The sequence below is a fragment of the Panthera pardus genome, unplaced genomic scaffold (genome assembly GCF_024362965.1).
Source record: "Panthera pardus isolate Hobbes unplaced genomic scaffold, ASM2436296v1 HiC_scaffold_16, whole genome shotgun sequence".
Taxonomy (NCBI): Eukaryota; Metazoa; Chordata; class Mammalia; order Carnivora; family Felidae; genus Panthera; species Panthera pardus.
Window position 1 is genome coordinate 71,894,723 of NW_026526721.1, and position 16,658 is coordinate 71,911,380.

The following is a 16,658-nucleotide window of genomic DNA, read 5'->3' on the forward strand; positions in this document are numbered from 1 at the left end:
CTAGTGCAAGCGTATGGGGACAGGGAGACTCAAAAAAAGCGGCATGCCTTACAAATCGGCAATTAAAAACATGATAAATGGCCTCCCGAGCATATAATCCAATATTATGGCCCTGCCACCTGCGCAGAGGATGGGTCCTTGGGCTACCGCACTCCCATTTACATGCTAAACCTCATAATCAGACTACAAGCAGTTATAAAAATTATAACCAATAAAAGTGCCAGAGCTCATAACTTACTAGCCAAGCAACAAACCAAAATGCGCAATGCTGTTGATCAAAATCGCTTGGCCTTAGATTGCCTACTTGCTTCTGAGGAAGAAGTTTGTAAAAAGTTTAACCTAAGCAACTGCTGTGTACAGATAGATAATGAGAAAAAAGTCATAGAAGATATCACAAGTCAAATGAAAAGAATTTCTCATATCCCTGTCCAGACCTGGAATGGTTAAAAACCCAGGCAGTTATTTAGAGAATGGTTTTCAACTTTCAGGGGATTCAAAACTCTCTTAAAAATTATCCTGGGAGGTTGTTTAATCTTACCTTGCTTAACTCCCCTGGTTGTATGGTCTGTCTTGTCTCATTGAGGCCATAATTTAAAAAGAACGGCCACTCAGGTAAGTCTGTTATAAAAATATAAACTCTAAACCAAGATGATGCTCTTTGACCCAAAATAGAGGGGTCAGAGCATCAAAGAGGAGAATGTGGTAGAGACCCCTCCCTAAGGAAAGAAAAAACAAAAAAACAAAAAAACCTCAAGCCACCTGGTTATATGCTTCCGTGACAACAGCCCTCACGACCTTGTAACATGAGACCACTTAATCAGACTACATGTTTGTATGTTACCATATATGGGAGACAAAGAAGTGGAAAATATATAAAAAAAACTACACCACATGGCATTTGGGGCTCAGTTCTTCAGGTAGGAACCCAACTGAGTGGTGCTGGCAGGAATAAAGTTGCTTCCTGGAAAGAAAAGCCTCAGTGCCACGACTCTGTGTGAGAATCCTGCTACAAAATCATTATTTAAAAATAAAGGCATGCGGGGCACCTGGGTGGCTCAGTCGGTTAAGCGTCCGACTTCAGCTCAGGTCACGATCTCGCGGTCCGTGAGTTCGAGCCCCGCGTCAGGCTCTGGGCTGATGGCTCAGAGCCTGGAGCCTGCTTCCCATTCTGTGTCTCCCTCTCTCTCTGCCCCTCCCCCGTTCATGCTCTGTCTCTCTCTGTCCCAAAAAAATAAATAAATGTTAAAAAAAATTAAAAAAAAAATAAAGGCATGCAAAAAAATTCAAATAAAAAATAAAGACATATATCACAATTTTTTTTAATGTTAATTTTTGAGGTAGTGTAAGTGAGGGAGGTGCAGAGACAGAGGGGGACAGAAGATCTGAAGCAGGCTCTGTGCTGACAGCTGAGAGCCTGATGTGGGGCTCCAACTCATAAACCCTGAGATTATGACCTGAGCCTAAGTCAGACACTCAACTGAGCCACTCAGATACCCCAGATCACAAAAAATTTTTAAAATATGCAAGAACTCTAAAGTATTTTGTTCTTATAAAATCTTCCTATTTTTTTCTGTAAAAATCTAAGAGTAGAGCTTTCCAGTAAAACTTTCTGCAATGATGGAAATGATTTATATTTTTGTCTTCCATTATGGTAGCCTTTAACCACATATAGTTATTAAGCATAAGAAATGCACCTAGTGTAACTGGGGAACTGAATTTTAAATTTTATTAGTTTAAATTAAAATAGGTACATGTGGCTAGTAGCTATTTTTTTTATAGTACAGTTGTAGAGTATTTAACCCTAAAGGGAAAGCAAACTAGTATTTTTTTAGGGACTTTAAGATCGGATGGATCCCACTACATGGCTCTAGGCCTATGACTAACTCTACCTTCTGTCTTTTCATTTATAAAAATAGAAAAATCCCCATATCAAGGGTTTGTTGTCAAAGTAAAATGTTATATCCATAAAATGTTGAGTACATGGTAAGAGCTCAGTTATGGTTATTATTTTTTTAATCTCCTAAAAAGTCTACCAAATCATGGATGGAAAAATTATGCAGAAGGGTTTTGTAGTGAGGAATGAATCTATATAAATGTCTAAGTCTAAAGAAATGTGAGGATTTTGGTTAGAAACTGAAGGTATCACTTATACTTTGGGCATTGTAGACATGCTATAACTAAGTTTTACAAGTGACCTTTCCTTCCAAATAGGACATAGTAGGTTGTAACAGGACAATTTTCCTGCTACAACAACCTTAGAAAATGCAGAATAAGTTAAAAATATCATAGTTTAAAATGTATCAGAGAGCTGTGAAGTAAGAAGGACTTGTTACCTAAGTTGAGGTAAACAAAAACTCCAGAGAGGGGAGAGCCCTTGTAAGGTGAGTTGATAATCACTCGCTGTTTTATTTTCTGGAAACATTTGCTGATTTTAGGGACAGGCTGGGAATCAGTCTTTTTTTTTTTTTTTAATTTTTTTTTCAACGTTTTTTAAAATTTATTTTTGGGACAGAGAGAGACAGAGCATGAACGGGGGAGGGGCAGAGAGAGAGGGAGACACAGAATGGGAAACAGGCTCCAGGCTCCGAGCCATCAGCCCAGAGCCTGACTCGGGGCTCGAACTCACAGACCGCGAGATCGTGACCTGGCTGAAGTCGGACGCTCAACCGACTGCGCCACCCAGGCGCCCCGAATCAGTCTTAATCTAGGCAGAGGCAGCCTATGGGGGCAAAGAAAACCCAGAGGAACTTTTAGTGGGCTACTGGGACTGACTGAAAGCAGAAGCGCCCCCATGCATGCCTAGTTTTCCACGTAGGGCATTTTCTGAGTGGAGACCTGCTTGGGAGGCTATGGGACTGAACCAAAACTTAAAAAAAAAAGTCATGGTACTTAGGAAACCATACCCCATTAGAGGGACATGGCCTCCTCAAACACATGGCTAATTTCTCTCTCTCTCTCTCTCTCTTTTTTTTTTTTTTTCCAGCTCAGCAAGACATTTCTCATATTTAGAAGCACAATTGGTTGGAGGCTAAAGAACTAAGCTCAAAGCCCCAGAGGAATGAACTGGAAGTACTATAGTCTCTTAGGGCTGAGGAAACAGATTTTCTATCAAAAACTTGAGCTACATCTGAGGGATGAACAAGAGGTAGAATGAGTATAGGAAGACAAACTTACCAAGACCCATCTCAATCCCTGATTAGACTCCGAGGACTAGCCCCTCTCTACCAACCTAACAGAGGGAAGGGGGAATCCTCACCAGTAGATGATATCATGTGGTGGCTCTGCAATCCTTTTATGTACACAAGAAAATATTACCTACCGAGCATGTGAAGTGGCAGGAAAATATGACAGATAATTAAAAGAGAATAATGAATCACTGAACTAGACCAAGGATGATCAAAACATTGAAGTTAGCAAACGAGGACGGAGGGAGGAAAAAACAAACAAACAAAACATGATAAAGAAAACAGAAGAAATGATGAACAAAATGAAAAGCTGGAGATTTTCATCAGATATAAAATCTACATAAAATTTATAAAACAATCAAAACCCTGAATATACATTATTAAAAATTAAGAACTCAGTGTATAGATTTGACAAATGACTGAAGATCTCAGAAGAGAGAATTAGGAAACTCAAAACAATAGGACAATAGAAAACATTCAAATTGAAGCATCAAGTGAGAAGAAAGATGGTACAGAGTGTTAGAACACATGATGTACAAGGTCAAATAGTCTTACACATGTAATTGGAATCTCAGAGGAAAGGAGGGAATGAAGCAAAAACTCCAGTTGAAGAGACAATGCCTGAGAATTTCCTACGGGCGCAGGGCCCCAAGCACCCCACCCTTAATACTCATTTGTATCCCTCTCCATTCTATTCCAAATCGAACGTCCAAAATTGAATTCACTTTCCGCTATACATCTGCTATATTTTCTGTCTAGACATTGTATTATCCATTTACGACTCCCCACAATTAGACTGAGGGCTTGCAAGATAAAGACGTTAAAAAAAAATGTTGAGTGACTAGTGCCTCAATATACCAGGCTGAAGCCACTTGTCTCTCTCATAAGAAATTAAGTAACAGTTTTACTGAACACCTACTAGGTAAGCACTTGTAGGTCAGACACTGTTCGGTGCTGGGGCTATAACGTTAATAAGACCCGGCTCTGCTCTCCAGGGGAAGTGTTCCCTCAGAGGCGGAGCACAGATGAAGAGGCACATTACTATACCAAGGGGTAAGATCACGGAAAAACCAGAAAAGCAAAGCTTGGGCCAAGCCTTAAAGTGCATCCAGAGCAGGAATGTGGTCTTTCGCTTTGGGCCAAAGGGAAAAAGGGATTAGCGGAGGGAGCGGCCATATAGTAGTTGTGGTCTGCCTTGGCCCTTTTGGGGTTATAAAGGTGAGAGGGGGCTGAACAGAAAAGTCTCGAAGCAGCCCTGCCGAGCCTCTACAATTTCCAGGTACTGTTTCTACCAAACCCCTCCCTTGCAGAGGCACGGGTAAGAGTCCCCGTGGCGCGACAGGACGCGTCAGCTGACGTCTCGGGGGGCGGGGAAACGCGCCGCCGGAAGCGGAGGGAAGGCGGAGCCACGCCCCCACCGCCAGCCTGCCACTCTCTCTTCCGCTGCCCGCACGGGGCACGGGCGGGGCTGAGGCGGAAGGGCACGGAAGGAGGTGACGATGTAAGTGAGCGCCGGCGTCGCGGCGGAGGCTGCAAAGGAAGCTCGGTGGCCGTGGCCGCTGTGAGCAGGCCGGACACCTCCTCACTGTCTGGGGTTCCCTAGAGCTGGCGAAGGCGGGGCCTTAGTCTGAGCTGCGGCCGTATCTGAACCCGCGGTGGGGCAGGTGCCGGCAGCGAGCGACGTAGGTAAGTAGGTGCCCGGTGTCAAATCGGGATGACTTACGGACCGGGCTTGCTGGCCATTCCCGCGCCAGAGCGCGCCAGCTCAGCACCCCGGCCTGGAGGCCTCGAGCGCTGCCCTCCCCCACGCCCGAACCGGAGGCAGCAAATTTCTCCTTGGGCGCTGCTCTGCCTTTCTGGGGGCCGGAAGGGAGCTTGTCCCGAGGGACCTCTGTCCTCCCCTTTTTCTTTCCAGTTTGAACTGTACGACGTAGAAGCGGAGAAAGCTGGGGCCCCTCCGAGGCCGGGGAAAGGTTTGAGAGGAAGAGCTGCTGTTAGAGGTCCTCCCGCTACTGCCGTTTTTAAAGCCGAGAGTCTATGTTTGTTCGGACAGCTCTGCTTCCTTCCTGCCTTTGGTTCCTTCCCCCCGCACACTCTTAAGACCCTGTTGTAGCGAATGTGTGTGGCACAATTAAACATTAGGATGGGGGGAAGTCTGTTTTCTATGAGGCTTTCTGTTTTTCTGTCTATGCTGGGCAGTATCAACCCCCTTTCCACTGGGCCACTCTGTTGGGGGAGGAGAGACGCCGAGAGGATGTGGGAAATGAGGGTTTTGTATTTAAGTCGGAAGAGCGGAGTTAAAATCCTAGCCTGCCATTTGTTAGTGGTTTTAATCTCGTGTTAGACACTTAGACATTTTTAACCACATGTAAAGCGGAGCTTTCTTATACCTACATAAATACCTGGGAGAATGTAGAGAAGTGAAAAAAGCAGAACATCAGCCATTAAACATTTTGGATTTAAGAATATCCTGGACATTTAATGGTAGGTTCTTAATTACATCTTTTACTCAGAATAACTACACTTGCTATGGAGGAGGGGGCCAGAGGAGAAACTAGTATCTTATGTGGTTAGAACCTAACTGTGGGCTCTACTTTGGGTTGGGCAGCATTAGGACGAGGTCAGACTCTCCTAGCTAACCAGATGTCTCATGTTTAATGATAAGCATTATTGGTATATGAGGAATAACCTAAATCAGTTTTGCTCCTTACTCAAGATTGTTTTGTCCAGTGGGCCCTTTCTAGGATAAAAAGCTGGAGGGGCTTTATTTACACCTTGGCCTGCTTTAGAAGAAATTCTTTGCATATCTTTCTGAGGACCCCTCACTCTGCCTCTGAAACACTTCGTGTTAATTGAAAATGTGCAGAGAATAAAAACAAGAACTTGACCTTTGAGTGGCTGGACGTTACAGTCCTGAGTTAATCTGAGGAGCTGCCCTTTCTCTGTATTGGAGAGAGTAGAACATACCCCACTCTGAAGTTTAGTTTTTCTGTATGTTTTATTTATTTTTGAGAGAAAGTATGAGTCGGGGAGGGGCAGACAGAGAGGGAGACACAGAATCCAAAGCAAGCTCCAGGCTCTGAGCTGTCACCTCAGAGCCCGACGTGGGGCTCGAACCTAAGAACCGTGAGATCGTGACCTGAGCCGAAGTTGGAGGCTTAACTGACTGAACCACCCAGGTGCCCCTGAAGTTGAGTAGACCCTAAGTTAGAGAAGTGTTTGGGGAGGAGCGAGCGGATATGCAGCCAAGTGATTTGAGTAAGTTGCACCTGTTCTTACAGTTGCTTGCTCAGACAGATTAAGGATGCTTCCTTTTCCTTAACGGAACATGACAATGGCTGCCATGCAGTATGTACCCAAGTGCAGTCTTCAGTTCCTTTGGCACAGAATTGTCAGTTGGGAATTTTAACTCATGGACACGAAAGGGACCTTGAGGGTTATCTAATCCAGTGGTTCCAAACCTGGCTGGGCATCGGCTGGGGTAATTAAAACAAAACCCCAGGTGCCTGGGTGGATCTGAAGTGGCACATGGGTATTTGTGGTCTTTAAATAGTTTCTCAGGTGATACTCAAGTTTTGAAAACCCAGATGTAGAGCAGGTTTCATATATTAGTTTATAAACAGGCTCAGAGATGAAATGTAATGTCCAACTAGTTTGTTGCCTTCCATACCTTTTTAATTTTTTTTTTCCCTTCCTTTTCTTAACAAATCACTTTACTTGAATCAGTAGTACTCTTTTGTACCACCTTGAGCCCAGAAGATAAGTCCTTTAAGTCCGTGGCTCAGTATAATTCTGTTTTTGTAGTTTCTTATGCATTAACACTCCTTAAAGCTCTTTGATGAAAGTATTAACTTTTACAATAAAGTTTCTTACTGAATGTTGCTTAGGTTTGTTTTTTGGCATAATTATATAAAGGTTATATCACTTTGTAAATCAGCTTTTTAGTAGGCTTTTATGCCAAGCTTTCACAAACCATGGAAAAATTCTATTTAAGAAAATTTTGCTGTTGTTCTCACTTATCATAAACCCAGTCAACTTTACACAGACTTTTTTTTTTTTTTTTAAACCCCTTCCTCTATCCTCATATGTACTCCTATGTATGACCATTCTGTATCGCTGCTCAGCTTCCAGTGAAACACAGTTTGAGAACTGGGCTCTAAACATCTCTAATTGCCTTATTAACACCTAATTTAACTAGAGGCTCTTGGTATTTAAGCTTGTCCTTGAATTTTTAGTCCCTTTTCTTTTGGTTAAGTTGTAATGTGTCACTGGTTTAAAGAATTTGATGGGGTGCCCAGGTGGCTCAGTTGGTTGAGTGTCTGACTTCAGCTCAGATCATCCATGATCTTGTAGTTTGTGAGCTCGAGCTTGGCATCTGGCTCTCTGCTCTCAGCTTGGAGCCTGCTATGGATCCTCTGTCCCCCTCTCTCTCTGCCTCTCCCCAACTCACTCTCTCTCTCTCTCTCTCTCTCTCTCTCTCTCAAAAGTGAATAAATATTTAAAAAATTTTGATAGATGCCTGGAAAGGGTCAACTGATTAGGTGGTAACAGTATTTCATGTGTATTTTTCTTATAGTGAAAACCTCTTGACTATTTTTTGTAATATTTTCAGAATTGCTAAGGTAACGAGGCAGAGTTGAACATTCTCCTTTAGGGAGATATACTCATTCTCAAATTATTCTTCAGTAACCTCATTGCTTTAGTATCCCTGTTCTGTGTTAGTAGGAGAGCCACAAATAGACCCTACATCACAAGTCCATAGGATGCTGAATTATTTTCTAAAAGTGACCCTGTTTATTAGCATGTTAACTTCCTACAACCAGATGACAAAGGGCATTCTAAATTTGCTAATTAAAAAAAAACATGTTAACAGGGGTGCCTGCCTGGCTTAGTCAGTAGAGCATGCAACTCTTGATCTTGGGGTCATGAGTTCAAGCCCCACATTGGGTGCAGAGATTACAAAAATAAGTATTTTTTAAAACCCCCAGGTTAACAGATATGTAGTCTGTGAATTCAAGTCTAGAGAAACATGATATGTGTCTGAGATGAAAAGCCGTTACTGAGTCTCCAAATTTTTTTATTTTTGTGGCTGAAATACCTTAATTCTGAGGTTTTAAAAATTGTTGAGTTTCATATTTTGACAGCAAAATTTTCAAGTTAGAGGTACTTAAAAAGGATAAATCTGAACCCATGGTTCCAGTTTTAGTCTAAACTGATATTACAGGTTTAACATAGAAACCAAGGCGGGCTGAGGGTAATAACAACTTGAAGACCCAGTGAAAAGTGGAGTTTAATAGAAGTCATTTGCTGGCCTTTGAGGCAGTCTTCTATGTCTGTGAGGACTTGAGAGCATAATGGGATACCATTTGTTTTAATTAAAAAAATTTTTTTTAATGTTTATTTTTGAGAGAGAGAGCAAGCAAGCAGGGGAGGGGCAGAGAGATAGAGAGAGAGGGAGACACAGAATCTGAAACAGGCTCCAAGCTATGAAATGTCAGCACAGAGCCCAGTGTGGGTCTCGAACTCGTGGATGGCAAGATCATGACCTGAACTAAGTCATATGCTCAACTGACTGAGCCACCAAGGCACCCCTAATTAATTTTTTTTTATTTTGAGAGAGAGTGAGCAAAGGTGGGGGAGGGGCAGAGAGAGAAAATATCTCAAGCAGGCTCTGCACTTGTGCACTGTCAGAGAGGAGCCTGATGCAGGCTACAACCTACAAACTGTGAGATCATGACCCGAGCCAAAATCAAGAGTTGGACGCTCAACTGACTGAGCCACCCAGGCGCCCTGAGATTTGTCGATTTTAGAGCACACTGGATGGACTCTCATTAGAGAACCTTCAGTAGCAGTATCTTTGGCTTTCCTTTTGAGCAAGTTAGATTCCTCAAAAAAGAATCTTCAGGGGCACCTGGTTGGCTCAGTTGGGGTTGTAAGTTTGCAACTCTTGATCTTGGGGTGGTAAGTTTGAGCCCCACAGTGGGTACAGAGATTACTTAAAAATAAAATCTTAAAAAAAAAAAAATCTTCACATCTCCTGCTTGGAGCTTTTAAGCTGGCTGCCAGCAGTCTGGTAGCTAACCTGAGTGAAGGGATAGAGATTTTAGCCCTTAGTGTGTAAACTCTTTATGTTTGGTTAACTATTTTCAGTATGATACTCATATTCTTAACTGGGCCAGGAATCCATTGTTTTACCTTCTAGAGCTGCAGTGTCCAATATGGTAGCCAGTAGCTACATGTAGCCACTTAAATTTAGTGATTAAAATTAAAGAGTAAATACCTCATTTGAACCAGACACATCTCAAGTGGTCAGTAACCATATGTGTCCAAAGGCTACCATGTTGAATAAGGCAGATATAAAATATTTCTGTCATTGCAGAAGTTTCATTGGACAGCACTGTTCTCGTATAGAAAATAATTCTCCAGGGGCGCCTGGGTGGCTCAGTCCGTTAAGCATCCGACTTCGGCTCAGGTCATGATTTCGCAGTCCGTGGGTTCGAGCTCCGTGTCGGGCTCTGTGCTGACAGCTCAGAGCCTGGAGCCTGTTTCAGATTCTGTGTCTCCCTCTCTCTGACCCTCCCCCGTTCATGTTCTGTCTCTCTCTGTCTCAAAAATAAATAAACGTTAAAAAAAAAATTAAAAAAAATAATTCTCCATACTTGTATAAAGGTGAAATAGGGGTAGTTGGCTGGTTTTGTGGAGAGTAGGAGGTTATCTAAATGATTTGGTCTAATTTTTAGCACCATGTTTACACCTCTCTCATAAAACCTGATGCTGCCAATTCCTGATCTGTTTTGAGGCACTGTTGCATAAACTGGATTGCTTCCCCTTTGCGAACTTGAGATTAACTTTTTTCAGTCTTTAAGTCAATCTGCGTTCCAAGTTCCAAAAGGTTTTGTTGTCCCCTCTTCCATTTTGTGTATATATGCTTTAAAAAAACCCAAAACCTTTTTATCTATACATTTCATTGTATATAATTCATATTTTAAAAAATAAAGTTAAAATAATGTTTTATTTTCATTTTAATGGGATTTTGGAGGGAGTAAGAGTAAAATGTGTTCAGTCTGCCATCTTTTTCCATAAGTATAGTATGGAGCATTCATATATGAACAACTGTCTCCGTTAAAAACAAAACAAAACAAAACAAAAACCCCTACCCTATCTCGTATTTACTTGGGCTTCTTGGGCAGTTTTATATATTGTCTTCTTCAATCTATCTTGGTTTTTGTTCTCTCCATTCTATGAAAATTTGACTTACAAATGTCATGAGAATCAAATGGAGACTTTTTAATCCTTATCTTGCCTTTTTTGTTTTGTTTTGTTTTTTGTTTTCTAAGTAATCTCCACACCTAATATGGGGCTCAAGCTCACAACCAAGATCAAGAGTTTCATGCTGTACTGACTGAGCCAGTCAGGTACCCCAGTCCTTATTTTGCTGGAGCTCTCAACAGCCTTTGACCATTTCTCTTCTTCTAGAAACTTTCTCTAGCTTTCCTGATACCACATTAACCTGATTTTCTACCTATTTCTCTGATCATTCCTTGTCATTTTCCTTTGCTAAGTAGTCTTCCTTTATCTCACTCTTACATCCCAGAGTTCCTCTGAATACTGCCCTATGGTGCATTTGCTTCTACCTTTTACAGAGCCTCCCTAGGTGAGTTTATCAGTTTCTGTAGCTTTAGTTATTATAAGCTGATGGCTTAAACTATAATTCCTATGGTATCCTTTTTTTAGACTTCCTGACCTGTATATCCAGCAGTATACATCCAGATGAATTTCCTACAGTCACCTCAAGTCTACCATGTCTAAAACTAAAGACATAGCCAGTATAACCTTCCTCCAGTCTTTCTCCATTTGTTCCATGTAAATTATACAGCCATCTACCCAGTAGCTCATACCAAAACTCTTACTCCTCTCCCTCCACACAGTCTTCTAAAAAGTCTCAAGATTGATTCACTTTGCTGTTTCTCTCCATTGTCTCTTAATCTGAGTGACTTTGCACCTTGCCTATATTTACCTGCAACAGCCTCCTAACAGGTTTCCTTTGCTATGGCCTTCTCCCAGCCATTCTGTACACAGCAGGTAGAATGATCTTTGTAAGTATACAGATCAGGTCTTGTACCCCTCTTTATCTTTTAGTGGCTTGACACTGCCTTTATGTTAAGTAGCAGCACCATTAGTTTACATTTTCTATTCTCCGGGTCCTCCTCCAAGTGATCCTGAAGTTTCTTTCATTTCCTTTGAATACTGCATTCACTGTCCTGGGCTTTTGTTGATCTGTTCCCTTTGCCTAGTAACTATCATCCTTTGTCTCAGCTTAAAAATAATTTCTTCAGAGAGGTCTTTCCTCCTGACCCTTTGCCAGAATAATACTCTGTTGTTGTTGTTTTTAACATCTAGTGCAAGTGGGGTGAAGGGGAGAGAGGGAGAGAGAATCCCAAGTAGGTTCCATGCTGTCAGTGTGGAGCCCGATGTGGGGCTTGATCTCAGGAACTGTGAGATCATGACCTGAGCCAAAATCAAGATTTGGATGTTTAACTGACTGAGACACCCAGGTGCCCCTTCCCATAATACTCTCAATTTGATCTTCTATTCATTACATTTGTGAATACCTGTTCAAATGACTCTCACATTAGACTATAATAATTTTTTGAACACTCATATGTCATCATATTTGTAAAAACTCATTTATTGAATTGAAATTTGAAAGATGTTTGTATATCTTTATAACTTCAGCATTATTGGTGATGTAACCACCACCAAGAAATATGTTAGATTAACTTTTTAAGGTACAGTTCAGATAGTTTCTCTAATTTGGGCAGGACTTTTAAGATTTTAATTATACATTTTTTTACCCCCTTCTTCAGTCTAGATTTGTTATGGGCTCATAATTATGTAGCTCTGTGTGTGTTTTTAGAATAAAAAACATAGGGGTGCCTGGGTGGCTTACTCGGTTAAGCATCTGACTGTTGATTTTGGCTCAGGTCACAATCTCCCGGTTTGTGAGTTTGAGCCCTGCATCAGGCTCTGTGCTGACAGTGGAGAGCCACCTTGGGATTCTCTCTCCCTCTCTTTCTCTCTCTGTCCCTCCCCTGCTTGTGTTCGTTTTCTCTCTCTCTAAATAAATAAATAAACAGACAAACATCTTATTAAGATTTCCCAGTGATTATTACATTTAAGTATTAGGAAGAATAAATTCCAGATCTCCTTTTATGTTGGTAGTGCACATGAGAATGTATTTGGATTTCATATTAAGTTTATTTTAATTTCTTTTTCCATTGATAAAGGGGCACCTGGGTTGCTCATTTGGTTTAGTGTCCGACTTTGGATCAGGTCATGATCTCATGGTTTGTGAGTTTGAGCCCTGCATGGGGTTTGGTGCTATCAGCACAGAGCCTGCTTCAGATCCTCGCTCTCCTTCTCTCTCTGACCTGCCCCACCACCCAAAAAGAAATAAAACCTAAAACAACAACAACAACAACAACAAAAACCTTAAAAAAAAAAAAAAAAAAGGTAAAATATAATACCCTAAACCAGAGGTTCCCAAACTTTCTTTGTTTACTGCCCCCCTTAGTGTCTTTTTCATAGTATCCTTAGGCCTAATAATTAAATAACTAGTAATTTATTAAGTAATTAGATCTAAACAACTTAAGTACTTATAGTCTAGCAACCCAATAGTTGTTTAAAAAATACACATCAGGAGCTGGGTGGCTCAATCGGTTAAGTGTATGACTTCATCTCAGGTCATGATCTCGGCAGTTTGTGGGTTTGAGCCTCACGTCGGGCTCTCTGCTATCAGCATGGAGCCTGCTTTGGATCCTCTGTCCCCACCCTGTACTCCTCCCCCACTGATTCTCTCTTCCTCTTTTTCAAAATAAATAAACTTAAAAAAAATTTTTTTTAAATACACATCAGTTGAAAGACAATATAGTATTTTTATTTCATTCTTAAATAATCAATTACCCAATGTACTGGTTGGGCACTAGAGAACTTCTCAAACCTTGGAATCATTAGACACTGCTACCCACATTTCCTATTTCAAATAGATTTTTGCAATTTTTTTTTTTTTTAATCATCACAGTAACCAACAAAAACCCAACTTTGCAAAGATAGGATGTCATTAGAAAGAATATACCATGATCTAATTTGAAACTGAATTGTATTAAACTGGTAGTTTGTCACGTGTTTGATAGGTATGACAGACAGATAAAGAATATTGTTTTTTCCCCTCTGATTTAGAATGCTTTGTGATATCCCTCTGAATTTACTGCAGAACCCTTGGGTTCCTTGGCATATAGTTTAGGAACTGTGGGCCTAAACTCTTAGTAGTTTGGTGTAAATTCTGATAGACATGTTTTCCCCTATAAATATTCAAAATACACGGCTTTTTCCACTTAGCAAAAAATGGGCTCGTACATTTGTTTAGCAATTTTTTTTTTTTTTAATTCAGCAGTGTGTTATGGTAAGGAAATTGGATTGAATGTACACATTTAATTCCACAGCAGCCTGAAAACTCCATTAAAACTGTAGAGAAGTGAGGAGTGCCTGGCTGGCTCAGTCAGAGCATGCAACTCTTGATTTTGGGGTGGTGAGTTCAAGCCCCACATTCTGGAAGCTGGAAAGCAGAAAAGACTAGTGGTAACTGATTAACAGACTTGAGAAAGCTGAATCCTAAACCAACGAGTAGAGAAAGCCGACAAGTAGTCATGTTTGTGTTTCAGAACCTTTTAAAAGTTTCAGGGTTAGTGAGTAGTGTCATGGACTGTGGACAGGTAGGTGAAGGTGGGACTAAAATATATATACATAAGTGATTGAAAGTCTGTTTAAGAAAAATCCTCCCAGATCTGACATTTTCTTCTCCCTATACATAAAAACAGGATAACTAAAGATTTAGTATGTGGTGTGGGGAGGGTAAAACAGTCTCTGGTCTGAGGGAACCTTGCCTATTTGAGGATGGGATGTAGGTGCTTTATAAAGGGACTAAGTAGAGGGGCACCTGGGTGGCTCAGTCGGTTGGGCATCCGACTTTGACTCGGGTCGTGGTCTCCCAGTTCGTGGGTTTGAGCCCTGTGTTGGGCTCTGTGCTGACAGCTCAGAGCCTGGAGCCTGCTTTGGATTCTGTGTCTCCCTCTCTCTCTGTCCCTCCCCTACTTGCACTCTGTCTCTATCTCTCAAAAATAAATAAATGTTAAAAAAAATAAAAGGGACTAAGTAGAGAAATGTATACTGAAGGAGAAACCTCTAGCCCTCTTTCCTGACTTAGTTCCCAGAATCTTGCTCCTTTCTGCCATTTCCTGTTTCCCAGCAACAGCCACTTTCAAGTCTTTGAGCTGTTCTTTTGGTATCAACAGCGTGTCCCTAAATTAGCTTTTTTTTTTTTAATGTTACTTTTGATTTCCTAATGTTAAGCTTTATCTGTAGACTATGGAAGATAAAGATTTACTTCTCTTTAACATGTGCTCTTCACTTCTACATACATGTACACGTCTGCTGTCCCATCTATCCTCACTGTGTAGTGATTCTGTAATTTTGGCTAGAAGCGGTTTTTCTCGATAGGGGCAGTATTGTCATTTTGGATGAGACGGTTCTTCATTATCCTGTCCATTACATGATATTTAGCATTACACCAGGCACCAAATATCAATACCAACCTAAATTCATTGTAACAACCAAAAATTTCCCACACAGTTCTAAATACTGGACTGAGAGGTATGATAAGGAGTGTCTGGTTGAGAACCATTTGATTAGAGCAGTGTTTGCCTTTTTATGATTATGTAAATGGTAGTCACAGCTAAGTTATGTATTACTCTATGATTTATAGTGACTGTTTTTCCTTTCTTGTGCAACTTTTTCTTGTCCCTAAAGTGAGTAGTCTTTTTAGTAAACTAAATATATTTTCAAGCTCTCTTCCAGTTGTATCTCATCTGTCTTTGCATTCAGACATTTTAGAAATTCTATCAATTTCACATTTTTGGAGACATCTTTCCTAAATCCTTTTGACCTCTTTCTTCTGGATTGGTGGCTCTCTAGGCTTGAGGCATAGTTGTCACTCTGATCTTTCTTTACCATTTTCTTTAGGATTTCTCTTGCTTGTGTGTTGTTTTGGATCTTTCCTGGGTCTCAGGTCTTTCTTCATTTACTCATTTTGTCAGAGTGTGACAAAATGTGGCTCCCTGAGAAAAAGATGCATGGTAGTTCTGTATTTTAATAACTTACATCTCTGAAAACCTTTTTTCTGTGCTCAGTTTTGATTGATGAATTGGCTGAGTTTCAAGTTCTGTGTTGAAAATAATTTTCCCTCAGACCTTGATCTTCTGGTTTATAATCTTTTTCTTTCTTTCTTTCTTTCTTTCTTTCTTTCTTTCTTTCTTTCTTTCTTTCCTTTTGCCACTTTTTTCTTTTCTTTTTTTAATTTAATTTTTAATTTTTTAATTTTTTTTATGTTTACTTTTTTATTTTTGAGAGAGAGCATGGGTGAGGGAGGGGCAGAGAGAGGAGACTCAGAAACTGAAGCAGGTTCCAGGCTCAGCTGTCAGCACAAAGCCCAATGCAGGGCTCAAACTCATGAACTGCAGGATCATGACCTGAGCCGAAGTCAGACACTTAACCAATGGAGCCAACCAGGCACCCCTGTTTTTCTTTTTTAAAAATATTTTTTTAATGTAATCTCTACTGCTTAATGTGGGACTCAAACTCATGACCCCAAGATCAAGAGTCATATGCTCTACCAACTGAGCTAGCCAGGTGCCCCTCATTGGTCTTTTCTATTTTTAAAACTTTATTTATTATTATTATTTTTTTTTTTTAATTTTTTTTTTTCAATGTTTTTTATTTATTTTTGGGACAGAGAGAGACAGAGCATGAACGGGGGAGGGGCAGAGAGAGAGGGAGACACAGAATCGGAAACAGGCTCCAGGCTCCGAGCCATCAGCCCAGAGCCTGACGCGGGGCTCGAACTCACAGACCGCGAGATCGTGACCTGGCTGAAGTCGGAGGCTTAACCGACTGCGCCACCCAGGCGCCCCTATTATTATTTTTTAAGTAGGCTTCAAACCCAGCCTGGAACTCAGTGGGGGCTTGAACTCACGACGGAGATCATGACCTGAGCTGAGATCAAGAGTTGGATGCTTAACCGACTGGGCTACCCCGCTGCCCCTCTATTGGTTTTTTAGTCTCTATTTTATTTATTTCTGTTCTTTATTATTTCCTTTCTTCTACTCGTATTGGGTTTTATTCTTGTTTTTCTAGTTCTTTTAGGTGTAAGTTTAGATTACTCATTTGAGATTTTTTTTTTTTAAGTTTATATATTTACTTAGCATGGGGAGGTCGAGAGAGAGGGAGAGGGAGAGAGAGAGGGGAGACAGAGGACAGAGAGGAGAGAAAGAGAATATATGAATGAGAGAATATGAATGAGAATCCTGAGCAGGCTTCACACTGCCAGCAGGGCTTGAACCCACAAACCACGAGACTGTG

General features: G+C 41.0%; 1 protein-coding gene across 6 annotated transcripts in view; it reads left to right on the forward strand.

The window, feature by feature from the left end:
- The first annotated feature begins 4,637 nt into the window (after window positions 1-4,637).
- Window positions 4,638-16,658, forward strand: part of SENP5 (SUMO specific peptidase 5) — a 50,775-nt gene continuing 38,754 nt past the window's right edge. For 4 of the 6 annotated variants that reach the window (XM_019448738.2, XM_019448736.2, XM_019448740.2 and 1 more), the window contains exon 1: window positions 4,639-4,871. The gene's annotated coding sequence lies outside the window, so the exon portion shown is untranslated. Of the gene's footprint in view, window positions 4,872-16,658 lie in introns of all 6 variants that reach the window. The other 2 variants (XM_053903506.1, XM_053903507.1) reach the window with 2 other exon arrangements.